The 22731-nt window shown below is 44.9% G+C and overlaps 1 pseudogene; it reads right to left on the bottom strand.

Annotated features, from left to right (window-relative positions):
- Nucleotides 1-22731, bottom strand: part of LOC125516504 — a 63054-nt pseudogene that overhangs the window by 26756 nt on the left and 13567 nt on the right.

The following is a 22731-nucleotide window of genomic DNA, read 5'->3' as shown; positions in this document are numbered from 1 at the left end:
TAGCCATTTTCAGCAAGAAAAAAACACAACTGGGCTCATGGTGTGGTAAACATAAATAAAACCCTGGCTAGACGGGCCACAGCCCCGCACAACCCCGTTGTTACCCTGATCCGTCGCTAAAACTAGTATAAATAACAACTGCTTGTTCCGCAAAAAAAACTGCGCGACTTGCTGGGTCCCTAGTGTCAGCCGCTCGTAGTGTAATTCTCTCGTTTATTGACTACGTTGACAATGGCGTGAGCCCCAGATGTCCAACCATTAGGAGGAACCATATTTTTGGACTTGTACTATAGAGGCACTTGCTTGCGTACTGCCATGACGCTGGTGGGTCCCTACTGTCATCCTCTCCACGTACAATCATCTCCTTGTTCCTCTCGGTTGTTGACGACGTTGACAACGCAAGAGGGCGGCGCACCGCGCACGGCGAGCGAACCAAGGCCGTAAGGCGGAGGACGACAGCGAGGCCTCGCACCGAATGAACAGGAGCCGTTGAAGATGCGTCGGTCCAGTCACAGGCGGAGGGGAGTACGAGGGTTGACTGTTTCGGGCGCGGGTGCGTGTTGGGGCTGACTGCTACCTCTTGAGCTTGCGTTGGTTTTCCCCGAAGAGGAAGGGATGATGCAGCAGAGTAGCGTAAGTATTTCCCTCAGCTTTTGAGAACCAAGGTATCAATCCAGTAGGAGGCCACGCTCAAGTCCCTCGTACCTACACAAAACGATAGCTACTCGCAACCAACGCGGTTAGGGGTTGTCAATCCCTTCACGGTCACTTACGAGAGTGAGATCTGATAGATATAATATTTTTGGTATTTTTGGTATAAAGATGGAAAGTAAAAAAGTAAAGGCAAAGTAAAAAAGCAAAACAAGATTAAAGTGATGGAGATTAATATGATGAGAATAGACCCGGGGGCCATAGGTTTGACTAGTGGCTTCTCTCAAGAGCATAAGTATTCTACGGTGGTGAACAAATTACTGTTGAGCAATTGACAGAATTGAGCATAGTTATGAGAATATCTAGGCATGATCATGTATATAGGCATCACGTCCGTGACAAGTAGACCGAAACGATTCTGCATCTACTACTATTACTCCACTCATCAACCGCTATCCAGCATGCATCTAGAGTATTAAGTCAAAAACACAGTAACGCTTTAAGCAAGATTACATGATGTAGAGAGATAAATTCATGCAATATGAAATAAACTCCATCTTGTTATCCTTGATGGCAACGATGCAATACGTGCCTTGCTGCCCCTTCTGTCACTGGGAAAGGGCACCACAAGATCGAACCCAAAGCTAAGCACTTCTCCCATGGCAAGAACTACCAATCTAGTTGGCCAAACCAAACGGATAATTCGAAGACACTTGCAAAGATAACCAATCATACATAAAAGAATTCAGAGAAGATTCAAATATTATTCATAGATAGACTTGATCATAAGCCCACAATTCAGCGGTCTCAACAAACACACTGCAAGAAGAAGATTACATCGAATAGATCTCCACAAGTGAGGGGGAGAACTTTGTATTGAGATCCAAAAAGAGAGAAGAAGCCATCTAGCTACTAACTATGGACCCGAAGGTCTCAGGTAAACTACTCACACTTCATCGGAGAGGCTATGATGATGTAGAAGCCCTCCGTGATGACGGCCCTCTCCGGCGGAGCTCCGAAACAGGCCCCAAGATGGGATCTTGTGGATACAGAAAGTTGTGGCGGTGGAATTAGATTTTTGGCTCATGTTCTGGTCGTTTGGGGGTACGTCAGTGGAGCTCCGAGGGGCCCACTAGGCAGGGGGCGCGCACCCCACCCTCGTGACCGCCTCTCTGATGCCTTGGCGTAGGGTCCAAGTCTCCTGGATCACGTTCGGTGAGAAAATCACGTTCCCGAAGGTTTCATTCCGGTTGGACTCCGTTTGATATTCTGTTTCTTCGAAACACTGAGATAGGCAAAAAACATCAATTCTGGGTTGGGCCTCCGGTTAATAGGTTAGTCCCAAAAATAATATAAAAGTGGAAAATAAAGCCCAATATAGTCCAAAACAGTAGATAATATAGCATGGAGCAATCAAAAATTATAGATACGTTGGAGACGTATCAGGCATCCCCAAGCTTAATTCCTGCTCGTCCTCGAGTAGGTAAATGATAAAAAGAGAAATTTTCATGCGGAGTGCTACTTGGCATAATTTCAATGCAAATCTTCTTAATTGTGATATGAATATTCAGATTCGAAAGATTCAAGACAAAAGTTTATATTGACATAAAAATAATAATACTTCAAGCATACTAACAAAGCAATTATGTCTTCTCAAAATATCATGGCCAATGAAAGTTATACCTACAAAATCATATAGTCTGGCTATGCTCTATCTTCACCACACAAGGTATTTAAATCATGCACAACCCCGATGACAAGCCAAGCAATTGTTTCATACTCTAACTTTTTCAAAACTTTTTCAATTTTCATGTAATACATGAGCGTGAGCCATGGATATAGCACTATAGATGGAATAGAATGGTGGTTGTGGAGAAGACAAAAAGGAGGAGATAGTCTCACATTAACTAGGCGTATCAACGGGCTATGGAGATGCCCATCAATATATATCAATGTGAGTGAGTAGGGATTGCCGTGCAACGGATGCACTAGAGCTATAAGTATATGAAAGCTCAAAAAGAAACTAAGTGGGTGTGCATCCAACTTGCTTGCTCATGAAGACCTAGGGCAATTTGAGGAAGCCAATCATTGGAATATACAAGCCAAGTTCTATAATGAAAGATTCCCACTAGTATATGAAAGTAATAACATGAGAGACTCTCTACTATGAAGATCATGGTGCTACTTTGAAGCACAAGTGTGGTAAAAGGATAGTAACATTGTCCCTTCTCTCTTTTTCTCTCAGTTTTTATTATTTTTTTGTTTGGGCCTTTTCTCTTTTTTATGGCCTTTTATTTGGGCTTCTTTGGCCTCTTTCTTCCGTCCAGAGTCTCATCCCGACTTATGGGGGAATCATACTCTCCATCATTCTTTCCTCACTTGGGACAATGCTCTAAAATGATGATCATCACACTTTTATTTTTCTTACAACTCAACAATTACAGCTCGATACTTAGAACAAAATATGACTCGATATTAATGCCTCCGGCGGTGTACCGGGATATGCAATATGACAATGATGAATGTGTCATGATAAACGGAACGGTGGAAAGTTGCATGGCAATCTATCCCGGAATGGCTATGGAAATGCCATGATAGGTAGGTATGGTGGCTGTTTTGAGGAAGGTATATGGTAGGTGTATGATACCGGCGAAAGGTGTGCGGTATTAGAGAGGCTAGCAAAGGTGGAAGGGTGAGAGTGCGTATAATCCATGGACTCAACATTAGTCATAAAGAACTCATATACTTATTGCAAAAATCTAGAAGTTATCAAAGCAAAGTATTACGCGCATGCTCCTAGGGGGATAGATTGGTAGGAAAAGACCATCGCTCATCCCCGACCGCCACTCATAAGGAAGACAATCAACAAATAAATCATGCTCCGACTTCATCACATAACAGTTCACCATACGTGCATGCTACGGGAATCACAAACTTTAACACAAGTATTCTTTAAATTCACAACTACTCAACTAGCATGACTCTAATATTATCACCTCCATATCTCAAAACAATTATCATGCTTCAATCTTTTCTTAGTATTCAACACACTCAAAAGAAAATTTCACAAATCTTGAATACCAAGCATATTATTATTAAGAAAATTACCATGCTATTAAGAGACTCTCAAAATAATTTAAGTGAAGCATGATAGATCAATAGTTTCTCTAAAACAAATCCACCACCGTGCTCTAAAAGATCTAACTGAAGCACATAGAGCAAAATTATAATGCTCAAAAGATATAAGTGAAGCACATAGAGCAAAACTATATAGCTCAAAAGATATAAGTGAAGCACATAGAGCAAAATTATAATGCTCAAAAGATATAAGTGAAGCACATAGAGTATTCTATCAAATTTTAATTCATGTATGGCTCTCTCAAAAGGTGTGTACAGCAAGGATGATTGTGGCATACTAAAACACAAAGACACAAATAATACAAGACGCTCCAAGCAAAACACATATCATGTTGGTGAATAAAAATATAGCTCCAAGTAATTTACCAATGAAGTCGACGAAAGAGGGGATGCCTTCTGGGGCATCCCCAAGCTTTGGCTTTTTGGTGTCCTTGGATTATCTTGGAGGTGCCACTCCTTGTTCCATAATCCATCAAAAGAATTCGCCCAAAACTTGAAAACTTCACAACACAAAACTTAAAGTAGAAAACTCGTGAGCTCCGTTAGCGAAAGAAAAAAAAGACCACTTCAAGGTACTGTAATGAACTCATTATTTATTTATATTGGTGTTAAACCTACTGTATTCCAACTTCTCTATGGATTATAAACTATTTTACTAGCCATAGATTCATCATAATAAGCAAACAACACACGAAAAACAGAATCTGTCAAAAAGAATTAATTTCTGGATGTGAGGAATCTATCAAAATATGTATCTACCGAAGATCTGGAACCCCAAAAATTCTAAAATAAATTTCTGGACGTGAGGAATTTATCTATTAATCATCTTCAAAAATAATTAACTAAATAGCACTCTTCAAATAAAAATGACAGCAGTTCTCGTGAGCGCTAAAGTTTCTGTTTTTTACAGCAAGTTCAACAAGACTTTCCCCAAGTCTTCCCAACGGTTCTACTTGGCACAAACACTAATTAAACACAAAAAACACAACCAAAACAGAGGCTAGATAATTTATTTATTACTAAACAGGGGCAAAAAGCAAGGAATAAAAATAAAATTGGGTTGCCTCCCAACAAGCGCTATCGTTTAATGCCCCTAGCTAGGCATAAAAGCGAGGATAGATCTGTTGGGGAACGTAGCAGAATTTTAAAATTTTCTGCGCATCACCAAGATCAATCTATGGAGTCATCTAGCAACGAGGGAGAGGGGAGTGCATCTACATACCCTTGTAGATCGCGAGCGGAAGCGTTCAAGAGAACGGGGTTCATGGAGTCGTACTCGTCGTGATCCAAATCACCGATGACCTAGCACCGAACGGACGGCACCTCCGCGTTCAACACACGTACGGTTGGGAAGACGTCTCCTCCAACTTGATCCAGCAAGGGGGAAGGAGTGGTTGATGGAGATCTAGCAGCACGACGGCGTGGTGGTGGAAGCAACGGTGATCTCGGCAGGGCTTCGCCAAGCTTAGCGAGAGGGAGAGGTGTGACGGGAGGGAGAGGGAGGTGCCAGGGGCAGGGGTTCGGCTGCCCTCCCGCCCCCCCACTATATATAGGACCCCTAGGGGGGGGCTCTGGCCCTAGGAGATGCAATCTCCAAGGGGGGCGGCGGCCAAGGGGGGTGGAGTGCCCCCCAAGCCAAGTGGGGCGCCCCACCTCTAGGGTTTCCAACCCTAGGCGCAGGGGGAGGCCCATGGGGGGCGCACCAGGCCACTAGGGGCTGGTTCCCCTCCCACTTCAGCCCATGGGGCCCATCGGGATAGGTGGCCCCACCCGGTGGACCCCCGGGACCCTTCTGGTGGTCCCGGTACAATACCGATTACCCCCGAAACTTTCCCGATGGCCGAAACTTGACTTCCTATATATAAATCTTCACCTCCGGACCATTACGGAACTCCTCGTGGCGTCCGGGATCTCATCCGGGACTCCGAACAACTTTTGGGTTACCGTATACTAATATCTCAACAACCCTAGCGTCATCGAACCTTAAGTGTGTAGAACCTAGGGGTTCGGGAGACACGCAGACATGACCGAGACGACTCTCCGGTCAATAACCAATAGCGTGATCTGGATACCCATGTTGGCTCCCACATGCTCCTTGATGATCTCATCAGATGAACCACGATGTCGAGGATTCAATCAATCCCGTATACAATTCCCTTTGTCAATCGGTACGTTACTTGCCCGAGATTCGATCGTCGGTATCCCAATACCTCGTTCAATCTCGTTGCCGGCAAGTCACTTTACTTGTACCGTAATGCATGATCCTATGATCAACCACGTGGTCACATTGAGCTCATTATGATGATGCATTACCGAGTGGGCCTAGAGATACCTCTCCATCATACGGAGTGACAAATCCCAGTCTCGATTCGTGCCAACCCAACAGACACTTTCAGAGATACCCATAGTGTACCTTTATAGTCACCTAGTTACGTTGTGACGTTTGGCACACCCAAAGCACTCCTACGGTATCCGGTAGTTGCACAATCTCATGGTCTAAGGAAATGATACTTCACATTCGGAAAAGCTATAGCAAACGAACTACACGATCTTGGAGCTATGCTTAGGATTGGGTCTTGTCCATCACATCATTCTCCTAATGATGTGATCCCGTTATCAATGACATCCAATGTCCATAGTCAGGAAACCATGACTATCTTTTGATCAACGAGCTAGTCAACTAGAGGCTCACTAGGGACGTGTTCTGGTCTATGTATTCACACATGTATTATGATTTCCGGATAACACAATTATAGCATTAACAATAGACAATTATCATGAACAAGAAAATATAATAATAACCATTTTATTACTGCCTCTAGGGCAAATTTCCAACAGTCTCCCACTAGCACTAGAGTCAGTGATCTAGTTACATTGTGATGAATCGAACACCCATGCAGTTCTGGTGTTGATCATGTTTTGCTCTAGGGAGAGGTTTAGTCAACGGATCTGCTACATTCAGGTCCGTATGTACTTTACAAATACCTATGTCTCCATTTTGAACACTTTCACGAATGGAGTTGAAGCGACGCTTTATATGCCTAGTCTTCCTGTGAAACCTGGGCTCCTTGGCAAGGGCAATAGCTCCAGTGTTGTCACAGAAGAGAGTCATCGGGCCCGACGCATTGGGAATGACTCCTAGGTCGGTAATGAACTCCTTCACCCAGATTGCTTCTTGTGCTGACACCGAGGCTGCCATGTACTCCGCTTCACATGTAGATCCCGCCACAACGCTTTGCTTGCAACTGCACTAGCTCAAAATATACACCTATCCGGTTTGTGACTTAGAGTCATCCAGATCTGTGTCGAAGCTAGCATCGACGTAACCCTTTACGATGAGCTCTTCGTCGCCTCCATAAATGAGAAACATATCCTTAGTCCTCTTCAGGTACTTCAGGATATTCTTGACCGCTGTCCAGTGTTCCATGCCGGGATTACTTTGGTACCTTCCTACCAAACTTACGGCAAGGTTTACATCAGGTCTGGTACACAGCATAGCATACATGATAGACCCTATGGCCGAGGCATAGGGGACGACACTCATCTTTTCTCTATCTTCTACCGTGGTCGGGCATTGAGCCGTGCTCAATCTCATACCTTGCAATACAGGCAAGAACCCCTTCTTTGACTGATCCATATTGAACTTCTTCAATATCTTGTCAAGGTACGTACTTTGTGAAAGACCAATGAGGCGTCTCGATCTATCTCTATAGATCTTGATGCCTAATATGTAAGCAGCTTCTCCAAGATCCTTCATTGAAAAACACTTGTTCAAGTAGGCCTTTATGCTTTCCAAGAATTCTATATCATTTCCCATCAACAGTATGTCATCCACATACAATATGAGAAATGCTATAGAGCTCCCACTCACTTTCTTGTAAATGCAGGCTTCTCCATAAGTCTGCGTAAACCCAAACGCTTTGATCATCTCATCAAAACGAATGTTCCAACTCTGAGATGCTTGCACCAGCCCATAGATCGAGCGTTAAAGCTTGCACACCTTGTCAGCATTCTTTGGATCGACAAAACCTTCCAGCTGCATCATATACAATTCTTCCTTAAGGAAACCATTAAGGAATGCCATTTTGACGTCCATTTGCCATATCTAATAATCATAGAATTCGGCAATTGCTAACATGATTCGGACGGACTTCAGCTTCGCTACGGGTGAGAAAGTCTCATCGTAGTCAACCCCTTGAACTTGTCGATAACCCTTAGCGACAAGCCGAGCTTTATAGATGGTTACATTACCATCCGCGTCTGTCTTCTTCTTAATGATCCACTTATGTTCTATAGCTCGCCGATCATCGGGCAAGTCAGTCAAAGTCCATACTTTGTTTTCATACATGGATCCTATCTCGGATTTCATGGCTTCCAGCCATTTGTTGGAATCTGGGCCCGCCATCGATTCCTCATAGTTTGAAGGTTCACCGTTGTCTAACAACATGATTTCCAAGACAGGGTTGCCGTACCACTCTGGTGCGGAACGTGTCCTGGTGGACCTACGAAGTTCAGTAGCAACTTGATCTAAAGTTTCATGATCATCATCATTAACTTCCTCTCTGGTCGGTGCAGGCACCTCAGGAACATTTTCCTGAGTCGCGCCACTTACCGGTTCAAGAGGTAATACTTCATCAAGTTCTACTTTCCTCCCACTTCTTTCGAGAGAAACTCTTTCTCTAGAAAGGATCCATTCTTGGCAACAAAGATCTTGCCTTCGGATCTGAGGTAGAAGGTATACCCAATAGTTTCTTTAGGGTATCCTATGAAGACGCATTTTTCCGATTTGGGTTCGAGCTTTTCAGGTTGAAGTTTCTTGACATAAGCATCGCATCCCCAAACTTTTAGAAACGACACGTTAGGTTTCTTCCCAAACCACAATTCATACGGTGTCGTCTCAACGGATTTCGATGGAGCCCTATTTAAAGTGAATGCGGCAGTCTCTAAAGCATAGCCCAAAATGACAACGGTAGATCGGTAAGAGACATCATAGATCGCACCATATCCAATAGAGTGCGATTACGACGTACGGACACACCATTACACTGAGGTGTTCCAGGCGGCGTGAGTTGCGAAACCATTCCACATTTCCTTAAGTGCGTGCCAAATTCGTGACTCAAATATTCTCCCCCACGATCTGATCGCAAGAACTTGATTTTTCTGTCACGTTGATTCTCACCCTTACTCTGAAATTCCTTGAACTTTTCAAAGGTCTCAGACTTGTGTTTCATTAAGTAGACATACCCATATCTACTCAAGTCATCAGTGAGGGTGAGAACATAACGATACCCACTGCGAGCCTCAACGCTCATTGGACCGCACACATCAGTATGTATGATTTCCAATAAGTTGGTTGCTCGCTCCATTGTTCCTGAGAACGGAGTCTTGGTCATTTTACCCATGAGGCATGGTTCGCACGTGTCAAATGATTCGTAATCAAGAGACTCCAAAAGTCCATCTGCATGGAGTTTCTTCATGCGTTTGACACCTATGTGACCAAGGAGGTAGTGCCACAAGTATGTGGGACTATCATTATCAACCTTACATTTTTTGGTATTCACACTATGAATATGTGTAACATTACGCTCAAGATTCATTAATAATAAACCATTCACCAGCGGAGCATGACCATAAAACATATCTCTCATATAAATAGAATAACCACTATTCTCGGATTTAAATGAGTAGCCATCTCGAATTAAACGAGATCCTGATACAATGTTCATGCTCAAAGCTAGCACTAAATAACAATTATTGAGGTTCAAAACTAATCCCGTAGGTAAATGTAGAGGCAGCGTGCCGACAGCGATCACATCAACCTTGGAACCATTCCCGACGCGCATCGTCACCTCGTCCTTCGCCAGTCTCCGCTTATTCCGCATCTCCTACTTTGAGTTACAAATGTGAGAAACCGCACCGGTATCAAATACCCAGGAGCTACTACGAGTACTGGTAAGGTACACATCAATTACATGTATATCACATATACCTTTAGTGTTGTCGGCCTTCTTGTCCGCTAAGTATTTGGGGCAGTTCCGCTTCCAGTGACCACTTCCCTTGCAATAAAAACACTCAGTCTCAGGCTTGGGTCCATTCTTTGACTTCTTCCCGGCAGCTTGCTTACCGGGCGCGGCAACTCCCTTGCCGTCCTTCTTGAAGTTCTTTTTACCCTTGCCTTTCTTGAACTTAGTGGTTTTATTCACCATCAACACTTGATGTTCCTTTTTGATTTCCACCTCTGCTGATTTCAGCATTGAATATACCTCAGGAATGGTCTTTTCCATCCCCTGCATATTGAAGTCATCACAAAGCTCTTGTAGCTCGGTGGAAGCGACTGAAGGATTCTGTCAATGACCGTGTCATCTGGGAGATTAACTCCCAGCTGAGTCGAGCGGTTATGCAACCCAGACATTTTGACTATGTGCTCACTGACAGAACTATTTTCCTCCATCTTACAACTGAAGAACTTGTTGGAGACTTCATATCTCTCAACCCGGGCATGAGCTTGGAAAACCATTTTCAGCTCTTCGAACATCTCATATGCTCCGTGTCTCTCAAAACGCTTTTGGAGCCCCGGTTCTAAGCTGTAAAGCATGCCGCACTGAACGAGGGAGTAATCATCAGCACGTGACTGCCAAGCGTTCATAACGTCTTGGTTCTCTGGGATAGGTGCGTCACCTAGCAGTGCTTCTAGGACATAGCCTTTATTGGCAGCTATGAGGATGATCCTCAGGTTCCGGACCCAGTCCATATAGTTGCAGCCATCATCTTTCAGCTTGGTTTTCTCTAGGAACGCGTTGAAGTTGAGGGCAACATTAGCGTGGGCCATTTGATCTACAAGACATAATGTAAAGATTTTAGACTAAGTTCATGATAATTAAGTTCATCTAATCAAATTATTCAATGAACTCCCACTCAGATAGACATCCCTCTAGTCATCTAAGTGAAACATGATCTGGGTCAACTAGGTCGTGTCCGATCATCACGTGAGACGGACTAGTCAACATTGGTGAACATCTTCATGTTGATCGTATCTTCTATACGACTCATGCTCGACCTTTCGGTCTTCCATGTTCCGAGGCTATGTCTGTACATGCTAGGCTCGTCAAGTCGACCCAAGTGTATTGCGTGTGTAAATCTGGCTTACACCCGTTGTATTCGAACGTTAGAATCTATCACACCCGATCATCACGTGGTGCTTCGAAACAACGAACCTTCGCAACGGTGCACAGTTAGGGGGAACACTTTCTTGAAATTATTACGAGGGATCATCTTAGTTAAGCTACCGTCGTTCTAAGCAAATAAGATGTAAAACATGATAAACATCACATGCAATCAAATAGTGACATGATATGGCCAATATCATTTGCTCCTTTTGATCTCCATCTTCGGGGCTCCATGATCATCGTTGTCACCGGCATGACACCATGATCTTCATCGTTATGATCTCCATCATCGTGTCTTCTTGAAGTTGTCTCGTCATCTATTACTTCTACTACTATGGCTAACGCTTTAGCAATAAAGTAAAGTAATTACATGATGTTTATGTTGACACGCAGGTCATAAATAAATTAAGACAACTCCTATGGCTCCTGCCGATTGTCATACTCATCGACATGCAAGTCATGATTCCTATTACAAGAACATGATCAATCTCATACATCACATATATCATTCATCACATCCTTTTGGCCATATCACATCACACGGCACATGCTGCAAAAACAAGTTAGACGTCCTCTAATTGTTGTTGCAAGTTTTTACGTGGCTGCTATAGGTTTCTAGCAAGAACGTTTCTTACCTACGCCAAAACCACAACGTGATATGCCAATTTCTATTTACCCTTCATAAGGACCCTATTCATCGAATCCGATCCGACTAAAGTGGGAGAGACAAACACCCGCCAGCCACCTTATGCAACTAGTGCATGTCAATCGGTGGAACCAGTCTCACGTAAGCGTACGTGTAAGGTCGGTCCTGGCCGCTTCATCCCACTATGCCGCCGAATCAAGATAAGACCAGTAACGGCAAGTAAATTGACAATATCGACGCCCACAACAGCTTTGTGTTCTACTCGTGCATAGAAACTACGCATAGACCTAGCTCATGATGCCACTATTGGGGAACGTAGCAGAATTTTAAAATTTTCTACTCATCACCAAGATCAATCTATGGAGTCATCTAGCAACGAGGGAGAGGGGAGTGCATCTACATACCCTTGTAGATCGTGAGTGGAAGTGTTCAAGAGAACGGGGTTGATGGAGTCGTACTCGTCGTGATCCAAATCACCGATGACCTAGCGCCGAATGGACGGCACCTCCACGTTCAACACACGTACAGTTGGGAAGACGTATCCTCCAACTTGATCCAGCAAGGGGGAAGGAGAGGTTGATGGAGATCCAGCAGCACGACGGCATGGTGGTGGAAGCAACGGTGATCTCGGCAGGGCTTCGCCAAGCTTAGCGAGAGGGAGAAGTGTCATGGGAGGGAGAGGGAGGCGCCAGGGGATGGGGTTCGGCTGCCCTCCCCCCCCCACTATATATAAGACCCCTAGGGGGCGCCGGCCCTAGGAGATGCAATCTCCAAGGGGGCGGCGGCCAAGGGGGTGGAGTGCCCCCCAAGCCAAGTGGGGCGCCCCCCACCCCTAGGGTTTCCAACCCTAGGCGCGGGGGGAGGCCCATGGGGGGCGCACCAGCCCACTAGGGGCTGGTTCCCCTCCCACTTCAGCCCATGGGGCCCTCCGGGATAGGTGGCGCCACCCGGTGGACCCCGGGGACCCTTCCGGTGGTCCCGGTACAATACCGATTACCCCCGAAACTTTCCCGATGGCCGAAACTTGACTTCCTATATATAAATCTTCACCTCCGGACCATTCCGTAACTCCTCGTGACGTCCGGGATCTCATCCGGGACTCCAAACAACTTTCGGGTTACCGTATACTAATATCTCAACAACCCTAGCGTCACCGAACCTTAAGTGTGTAGACCCTACGGCTTCGGGAGACACGCAGACATGACCGAGACGACTCTCCGGTCAATAACAAACAGCGGGATCTGGATACCCATGTTGGCTCCCACATGCTCCTCGATGATCTCATCAGATGAACCACGATGTCGAGGATTCAATCAATCTCGTATACAATTCCCTTTGTCAATCGGTACGTTACTTGCCCGAGATTCGATCATCGGTATCCCAATACCTCGTTCAATCTCGTTGCCGGCAAGTCACATTACTCGTACCATAATGCATGATCCGGTGATCAACCACTTGGTCACATTGAGCTCATTATGATGATGCATTACCGAGTGGGCCCAGAGATACCTCTCTGTCATACGGAGTGACAAATCCCAGTGTCGATTCGTGCCAACCCAACAAACACTTTCGGAGATACCCGTAGTATACCTTTATAGTCACCCAGTTACGTTGTGACGTTTGGCACACCCAAAGCACTCATACAGTATCCGGGAGTTGCACAATCTCATGGTCTAAGGAAATGATACTTGACATTCAGAAAAGCTATAGCAAACGAACTACACGATCTTTGAGCTATGCTTAGGATTGGGTCTTGTCCATCACATCATTCTCCTAATGATGTGATCTCGTTATCAATGACATCCAATGTCCATAGTTAGGAAACCATGACTATCTTTTGATCAACGAGCTAGTCAACTAGAGGCTCACTAGGGACGTGTTGTGGTCTATGTATTCACACATGTATTACGATTTCCGGATAACACAATTATAGCATGAACAATAGACAATTATCATGACCAAGAATATATAATAATAACCATTTTATTATTGCCTCTAGGGCATATTTCCAACAAGATCTAGGTATTGCCATCTTTGGTAGGCAATTCTTTGATGAGGCATCTATTTTCCTTAGGAATTTCTTTCTTTCTAGTGATTATTAAACTTTTAGGCACAAGAACGAAAAACTCATTTGTAGCAATTGGTTCCTTAATGATATCAAAAATATTGGGATGAATACTTATAGATTTAAGATCCGCAGTTTCCTTAGATGATTCACCCTTATTTTTAGGAACATACATAAGCTTGGCAATTTTAGTAGGAGGATTTGGAGTATTCTTTACGGAAGAAAAAGTGGTTCCCAAGTTTGTAATGATACCCCAAAGTTTATCAATTCTAGTAGAATCTAAGTTCATCTTCTCATTAACTATGGGTTCCTTTTCCTTATATATTTTTCAAAGTCATTCCTACCTTAGATCCATATCGAGTAATTTGATTGTGCATCTTTTTATCTAGATTTTCAATTAATTCAATAGTAGCAACTTTATTTTCAATAATTTCAAGTCTTTGCATAAAATGCTCCAAAGTTAACATGGTTCCATTAACCAAAAGAGGTGGTGAGCCGAATAAATCTAACATAGCTTTATAAGAATCAAAAGTATGGCTACCCAAGAAGTTCCCTCCGCTAATGGTATCGAGGATATATCTATACCAAGGATTAACACCTACATAAAAATTGCGGAGAAGAAGTAAGGTAGATTGCTTCCTGGTAGATCTATTTTGAGCATTGCAAATTCTATACCAAGCATCTTTTAGATTTCCTCCCTCCCTTTGTTTAAAATTTAGAACTTCACTCTCGGGAGACAACGGAGAAGATATGAGACTAGTCATGACGATAAGCAAACGAAAAAGCAAGCGGAAAGGAGAGGGAGGATAGAGAGAGAGGGCGAATAAAACGGCAAGAGCGAAGTGGGGGAGAGGAAAACGAGAGGCAAATGGCAAATAATGTAATGCGAGAGATAGGGATTGTGATGGATACTTGGTATGTTGACTTTTTGCATAGACTCCCCGGCAACGGCGCCAGAAATGGCTCGTTGTTGGGAGTCAAATCTTGACTTGCGCGAACCTCCCCGGCAACGGCGCCAAAAATCCTTCTTGCTACCTCTTGAGCTTGCGTTGGTTTTCCCCGAAGAGGAAGGGATGATGCAGCAGAGCAGCGTAAGTATTTCCCTCAGTTTTTGAGAACCAAGGTATCAATCCAGTAGGAGGCCACGCTCAAGTCCCTCGTACCTACACAAAAAGATAGCTACTCGCAACCAACGCGATTAGGGGTTGTCAATCCCTTCACGGCCACTTACGATAGATATAATATTTTTGGTATTTTTGGTATAAAGATGCAAAGTAAAAAAGTAAAGGCAAAGTAAAAAGCAAAAGAAGATTAAAGTGATGGAGATTAATATGATGAGAATAGACCCGGGGGCCATAGGTTTCACTAGTGGCTTCTCTCGAGAGCATAAGTATTCTATGGTGGTGAACAAATTACTGTTGAGCAATTGACAGAATTGAGCATAGTTATGAGAATATCTAGGCATGATCATGTATATAGGCATCACGTCCGTGACAAGTAGATCGAAACGATTCTGCATCTACTACTATTACTCCACTCATCGACCGCTATCCAGCATGCATCTAGAGTATTAAGTTAAAAACAGAGTAACGCTTTAAGCAAGATGACATGATGTAGAGAGATAAATTCATGCAATATGAAATAAACCCCATATTGTTATCCTCCATGGCAACGATGCAATACGTGCCTTGCTGCCCCTTCTGTCACTGGGAAAGGACACCGCAAGATCAAACCCAAAGCTAAGGACTTCTCCCATGGCAAGAACTACCAATCTAGTTGGCCAGACCAAACGGATAATTCGGAGAGACTTGCAAAGATAACCAATCATACATAAAATAATTCAAAGAAGATTCAAATATTATTCATAGATAGACTTGATCATAAACACACAATTCATCGGTCTCAACAAACACACCGCAAAAAGAAGATTACATCGAATAGATCTCCACAAGAGAGGGGGGGACTTTGTATTGAGATCCAAAAAGAGAGAAGAAGCCATCTAGATACTAACTATGGACCCAAAGGTCTGAGGTAAACTACTCACACTTCATCGGAGAGGCTATGATGATGTAGAAGCCCTCCGTGATGACGGCCCTCTCCGGCGGAGCTCCGGAACAGGCCCCAAGATGGGATCTCGTGGATACAGAAAGTTGCGGCGGTGGAATTAGGTTTTTGGCTCCTGTTCTGATCATTTGGGGGTACGTAGGTATATATAGGAGGAAGGAGTATGTTGGTGGAGCTCCGAGGGGCCCACGAGGCAGGGGGTGCGCCCTAGGGGGCGCCCCCCACCCTCGTGACCGCCTCTCTGATGCCTTGGCGTAGGGTCCAAGTCTCCTGGATCACGTTCGGTGAGAAAATCACGTTCCCAAAGGTTTCATTCTGTTTGGACTCCGTTTGATATTTCGTTTCTTCGAAACACTGAAATAAGCAAAAAAAACAGCAATTCTGGGCTGGGCCTCCGGTTAATAGGTTAGTCCCAAAAATAATATAAAAGTGGAAAATAAAGCCCAATATAGTCCAAAACAGTAGATAATATAGCATGGAGCAATCAAAAATTATAGATACGTTGGAGACGTATCACTGACGTCGCTGGAGAATAAGAGGACATGTGGGGGAATAGAGGGAGGGATTGGCCAACGTGCCACTGAGAGTGCGGCCTCCGTGGCGGGGTCTATCCCTCCGTCGTCGGATGGCGCAGTTTGCTCCAGATTGAAGGCTGGTGTCACACCCTAGTTAGTTCAAGCATTAGAGTGTGCATCATGTTTAAATTCCTTTTAAATTTGAAATGGGGATGACAGAACCCCCAGCACCCCCCTGGAACAACTAGGGTTTACTTAAAACTTTTCCAATGAACCTGAAATGCCCTTCTAAAAAGCCCACCCTTTTTGTTTTGGGTTAAAACCTTTGACAAAAATGGTGCACATTTTTCTAGGACATCAAAGGTCATTGGATTAATCCTTTTGGTATTTGCATTTGGGCATTTAAATGCTATAAAATATTTTAAATGCTCAAATAATCATAAACTAAAATGTTTGCTGTTGGATATATTCTTAGTAGTGGCCATGATTAATTTAATGATTTATGATAAAGCCCTGGTATTTTTAATAAAGCCCAACAGTTGCAGAAAAATAGAAAAAGAAACAAATCAAAAAAGAAAGGAGAGAGAGAGAACTTACCTGGCTTACCTGCAGCCTAGCTGTGCGGCCAAACACTGTAGCCAGCCCAGCCCAACTCCTCCCCTGTCTTCAACCTCGTGCCAGTAGGCACGAGGGCGTGTGCCCGCGGCACGCGCGCACTCGGCCACCTCCTGCTTTCCCGGGGTGCCCTGAGCCTTCCGTCGTGCCACGCCAACCCCCCCAGACCCGTATGGATCGATCTCTCCCTCCCTCACTCTCCCCGTGCTCCTCTCCCTCCTATGGCTCTCCTCTCGCACGCACCGAGAGCCATTGTCGCCGCCGCACGCCGTTACCGCGCCCACCGCCACTGCCTCACCTCTCCGACAAGCCCATTAGCTCCATGCTGCCGTCGTCGACCTCTCCGTCGACCCACTCAAGCTCGGACGACCCCAAGATGACGTGGTGACCTTCTTCCCCGTCTACGGCCGCCGGATGCCGTCATTCGATTCGCTGGCCTCAAGTCCTCCCCGAGCTCACTAGCCGGCTCCGCGAGTTCCCTGTGAGCCCATCTTTCCTCCGCCCCTCTCCCCGTCGTCTCTTGCGACCTCTAGCCGTGGTTTCCACCTCGGCCGGAGCCCGCAGCCGCCTCCACGAAGCTCGCCGTCGCTAGCAGCCCTGCTTAGCCAAACCAATCACGTAGGCGTGCTCTGGGCATCCCTAGGAAGCCGCAGCACGCCTCAGGCCGCTTGCTAGTGCACCGCAACCCTCGCGCCTGAGCTCGCCGAGCTCTGGCCGCCGCACTTGCCCTCGCCGCCGTCGCTGTAGGGAACCCCAGCTGCTGCCGCTGGCCGCAATAGATGCGCGCGAGCCTGGGCATCTCATAGAGCCCCTCCGCCGCTCTTCCGGTCGCCGGAGGGCGAGTTCCGACGCCCTCCACCGTCCCTGGCGTCGCCGGCGACGAGCCGCGGGTCAACTCTGGCGAGTTGACCCGGGGGTTTGACCCGCTGACAAGGGGTTTGACCTCCCCAAGCCCTTGCTTAATTAGCATTAGGTTAATTAGTGTTAAATTAACTTAGTTAATTAGATGTGCCACTCACATGTGGGCCTAGGGCCTAACTAACCTAGTTTAGTGCTAACTAAACACTAACTAACTCTGTTAGTTAGCTGAGACACTGACTGATGGGGCCCACCAGTCAGGTTTGACCTGGGCTGGCGCCTTTGACCCGCTTACATCACAGTGACGCAGTGCTGACGCATTAATTCAATTACTGGATTTATTCTTTAATAGGAAATTCCAAAAAATAGTCAAAACTTCTAAAAATCATAGAAAATCAACCATAGCTACAAATGCAAAGATTTATATATGAAAAATGATCAGAAAAATTCAATTTATCCATCTGTAATGGTTTCATGCATGACAAAACAAGTTAAGCTTGCTGTTTAAGCAGAATAAGGTAATGCACTAATAAGGCCATGTTTAATGAGCTAATATTTGAATCTTTGATTCAAATGAGTTCATCCCCTTCTGTTTTAGCTTGCATTAGGCCAAGACACTTTCATCTTGCCATGTCATAGCATGCATCATATTGTTGCATATTGCCATGTGTTGATTATGTTCGGTGTGACTTTCGTGGTAGGTTCTGCCTCCGAGGATAACCCCGAGTATCCGTCTGAAGGGCAGTACCCTACTACCTCTACAACAAGCAAGCAACCCGTTGATCATTCCGATACAACCCATGTTCTCGCTTCTGCTCTTGTTTACTGCATTAAGACAACGCGATTCAAACTGTTGTGTGCTACGGTAGTTGAACCCTTATCCTCTGCATGACCTGTCATTGCCACAGTAACTAGATGAAACCCACTAGCATGTTAGGAGTTGATTGAGCCATGTATGTGATTCCTACCTTGCTATGCCTGCTATGCTTAGAGTTGTGTCAGGTCTGGTTCATCTTGGTGATGGGCTAGAGTGAAATGATTATGTCGGTAATGTGAGGGACGTGTGGAACATGTTTTGGTAAAGGTATCGATGAGAGGCCATGTAGGAGTACATGGTGGGTTGTTTCATTGAGGCCGTCCCTAAGAACTGAGATCTGTATGTATGATTTAAGATTCAGCTACTACCATGCATTGGGATCCTTAATTGACCCTCTCGGCTTCTTAAATACCCTAGTACTCTGTCCAGGAGTTGCAAATAGTTTTTGGTGTTTGTAGGTTATGTGTTGGCGGCCGTGCGTAGCGCTGACCCTAGGGGTGGGCTATGTTGTGGTAGATACAACGTGGCACGGTGTACCGAGTCACCCGTTTGGTGTCTCGGGAACCCTGTTCACATCGTTCGGGGCCGTATGTGGAAACCTCGGCCGGACTCCCTGCGGATGGAACCTGGATAGGCGATAAACCTGGACTAGAGACTTAAGTGTTTAGGTAGGCCGTGGCCGACACCCTCGCTGGGCTTCCGCTTGAAGGTTGCCGAGTACATGTCGTGTAAACGGAGGTAAGAGGTGAAAGCATGTATGAAGAAGTATACCCCTGCAGGGTTAACATCATCTATTCGAATAGCCGCGTCCGCGGTAAAGGACTACTTGGTTGCCAATATAGTTCATAGACAAGTTAATGGATACTACTAAAAGACTCAAGATAAGTGTGAGTACCGAGGATGGCCCTCCCGTAGGATGACGAGAGAGGATCCATGGTGGAGTATGGTGTTGGTGAGTAGTGGACTCGTGTGCAAAAACTATTTTACTAGTGGAGTTCCGTAGGATAGCTTAGCCAAGAGTCAAAGCTGGCTTGCTGCGATAACCCCACCACCTTCTTGACAATGAGCATGTATAGTAGGTTCTGTTGTAAGACTTGCTGAGTACATTTGTACTCATGTTTGCTTAATTACTATTTTCAGACGACAACACCACCCCCTCCGATGGGTTCTACGTAGACCTTGACGTCGACGAGTGACTAGCCACCCAGGTGGTGGTCCTGGCCATGGAGGGCCCTATGTAGATAGACAGGCTTCGAGAAGCCTTCTTTCTTTCTAGTGTCTGTACTCAAACTAGTTGCTTCCGCTTGTGCTTGTATGATTGTATGACTTGAGTGTCGGGTCATGTGACCCCTATCTGTATGAACATGTTATGTATGGCTCTCTGGAGCCTTTAAATAAAGTACTTGAGTTGTAGAGTTTTATTGTGATGCCATGTTGTATGTACTCATATCGGGCATATTGTGTGTATGATTGAAATGCTTGGTATGAGTGGGATCCGACAATCTAGTTGTTTATCCTTGGCAGCCTTTCTTATGGGGAAATGTAGTCTAGTGTTCCTCGAGCCATAGTAGTAAGCTACAGCCCGGTTCACCGGAGTCCTGCTAGCCCAACACTACTGCTCAAGACACTTGACTGGCCGGCATGTGTTTCACATCGTTCCTATGTCTGTCCCTTCAAGGAAATGTCACGCGGTGACATCTGGAGTCCTGCCTAGCCTGCTACAGCCCGGGTTCCCCGGAGTCCTGTTAGCCCAGTGCTACAGCCCAGAATCACTCGCTGATGACCGACATGCTCGATGTGATTCATGTATGCCTATATCCATAGGTCTGTGCCGCTTTGGGTTCACAACTAGCCATGTCGGCCCGGGTTCTCTGTCATAGGGATGCTAGCGACACTATCATATACGTGAGCCAAAAGATGCAAACGGTCCCGAGCCATGGTAAGGCGACACCCGTGGGATACCGTGCGTGAGGCCGCAAAGTGATATGAGGTGTTACTGGCTAGATCGATGTGACTTGGAATCGGGGTCCTGACAGCGTTGGCATCAGAGCCGGACTGCCTGTAGGTTCGTTGAGCCAAACTGGTCGATGTCGAGTCTAGAAATGCTTTAGTTATATGTAGGGGAATTGATTGTGGGAGGGAACGTAAGGCTCTTTTACTCCTTTACCTTATGCCCTCTGATCTGAGTCATTCTCTTCTCATTCAACGTGGGTTAAGGACTAGGCTCTCTTCTTCTATCAGGTTCACGTGTTACTAATCCGTAGTAGCTTAAAGGATTGTTGTTACCATCCCCAGTTCAGTTTCTACTATTTCTAGTATGTTGCTAGTTGAATCAGAACCTTGATATGATGTTGTTGAGTGGTATTGCAATTGTTGTGGATGTCTCAAATCTTTTTGTGAGCATTTACAGGCGTTATGATGTCCAATTTTCCCAAGAAATTCTAATGTCTTTGCATTGTGGTTGTGCTTACAGATGGCCAACCGTGCTCAAAACCAAGTGGTTCGCCTGACCCGGTGCCTCGACGTGCCCGGTCATACTTCTATGTTAGTCCGGGTAATGATCGAGCACTACAAGAAATATTTCAACTTATGACCTTCTGTCAGTGACACTCGAAGAATTGGTCATAAATTTATGACCATTTTAGACCAATTGGTCAAAAGCTGTCTAGGGGGCTCCAAACCCTAAACCATTGCGACCATTTTGGTCAGAAAGGTCGTAATTTCCATACACGAAATGGTCACAAAGCAAACAGTGCTAGTCCGCTGCCTTATTTCTAGTTTTTAATGACCAATATAGATGGTCATAGCCTTGTAGATTGTGGTGGGTTGTGATGACTAGGTGCCATCTCATCAGTTTTGCCTATGTGTCATGTCCATGTGGCAGTTTTTGCCCTAGGTTGTGAAGCAACCTATATTTCTATCATTCCCAGAATTCCCCAAAAAATCTCATAAATTCTTCAGGGCATATCTTCATCAAATATGTAAAAATCCTTCCTTGCCTAGTTCAAAACTAATTCAACAATATTCATTTTCCTATTATGTTCACAACAACACTTTATGAAGGAAGTGCTATTTATATATTCTTGATTGCCCTCGGAATTTTTGGGCACTCTTTCCTATCCAAATCATTACCGCATGACAAAATTCAGCTCCATTTGCCAAGCAAATCTTCTTCGGCAAATTTCCAAAGTTTTTGTCCACCTAGAAGCATTGTGAAGGAAGTACCTTTTTTATATCTCTAAATGACATGAAATTTATACAGTTCCTTCATATGCCCAAATTATCACCCTCCTCCAAATTGCATCTCAGTCAAATCATCTATGTGAGTCGAGGTTCAATTTATATTTTATGGCCAAATTGGCACGTTGCAAAGCAAGTGTTATATAGACCCCTCCTATTACCCTCAAACTTTTCGGGCACTCTTCCATACCCAAATCATTGCCACATGATAATATTCAGCTCAATTTTCCTAGTAAATCTTTTTCGGGAAATTTCCAAAGTTTCTACCTCGAGAGAAGCTTTGTGAAGTAAGTACTAGCTAGGCTTACCCAAATGATCTTAAAATTTACCAGCGCATGACCATACCTAAGTAACTTACCTACACCAATTTTGAGCTCATTTCATTCATCCAATCTCTCTCACTAGTTTTCCCAAGTTTCTGTCCATAGAAGAGCATTGTGAAGGAAGTACTACTTTGGCATGTCCAAATGGTATCAATTTTCTACAATGCTTTCCTATGCCCAAATAACCATCCTCCACAAAATTTCAGCTCACTCCATTCATTATTTTGAGCCCAGCTTCAACATTCATATTTTTGTCCAGCGTGGCACTTTGCAAAGCAAGTACCACCTAGGATCCTCCTTTTGATCTCAAAATTTGTGAAGAAATTCTCCTTAGTAGATGATCATCCTCAGCCAAAACTCACGCCCATTGGCCATGTGCATTTCCCGTACCGCTAATCAAACACTTGGCTGCTAATTCATGTTTCAGCATCGATCGGTCTCCTCGTGAGAATCTTATGTTGTAATTTTCTTACTAGCACCAACCTGGGGAGTGCCCAACCCACTAGACATGCCTAGGCCGCCTAGAACACATGGCAACATTACGGTCACGCGGTGACCACGCGACGGGCATGCGAGTTTTCGTGCTCTAGAGTTGGGGCCCTCGGCCACCGCCCAAATCTCGACGTATCGCCG

This window comes from Triticum urartu, chromosome 6 (genome assembly GCF_003073215.2).
Source record: "Triticum urartu cultivar G1812 chromosome 6, Tu2.1, whole genome shotgun sequence".
In the NCBI taxonomy this organism is placed as follows: domain Eukaryota; kingdom Viridiplantae; phylum Streptophyta; class Magnoliopsida; order Poales; family Poaceae; genus Triticum; species Triticum urartu.
The sequence above is the reverse complement of the archived record's forward strand: the minus strand, read 5'-3'. Positions and strand labels throughout refer to the sequence as shown.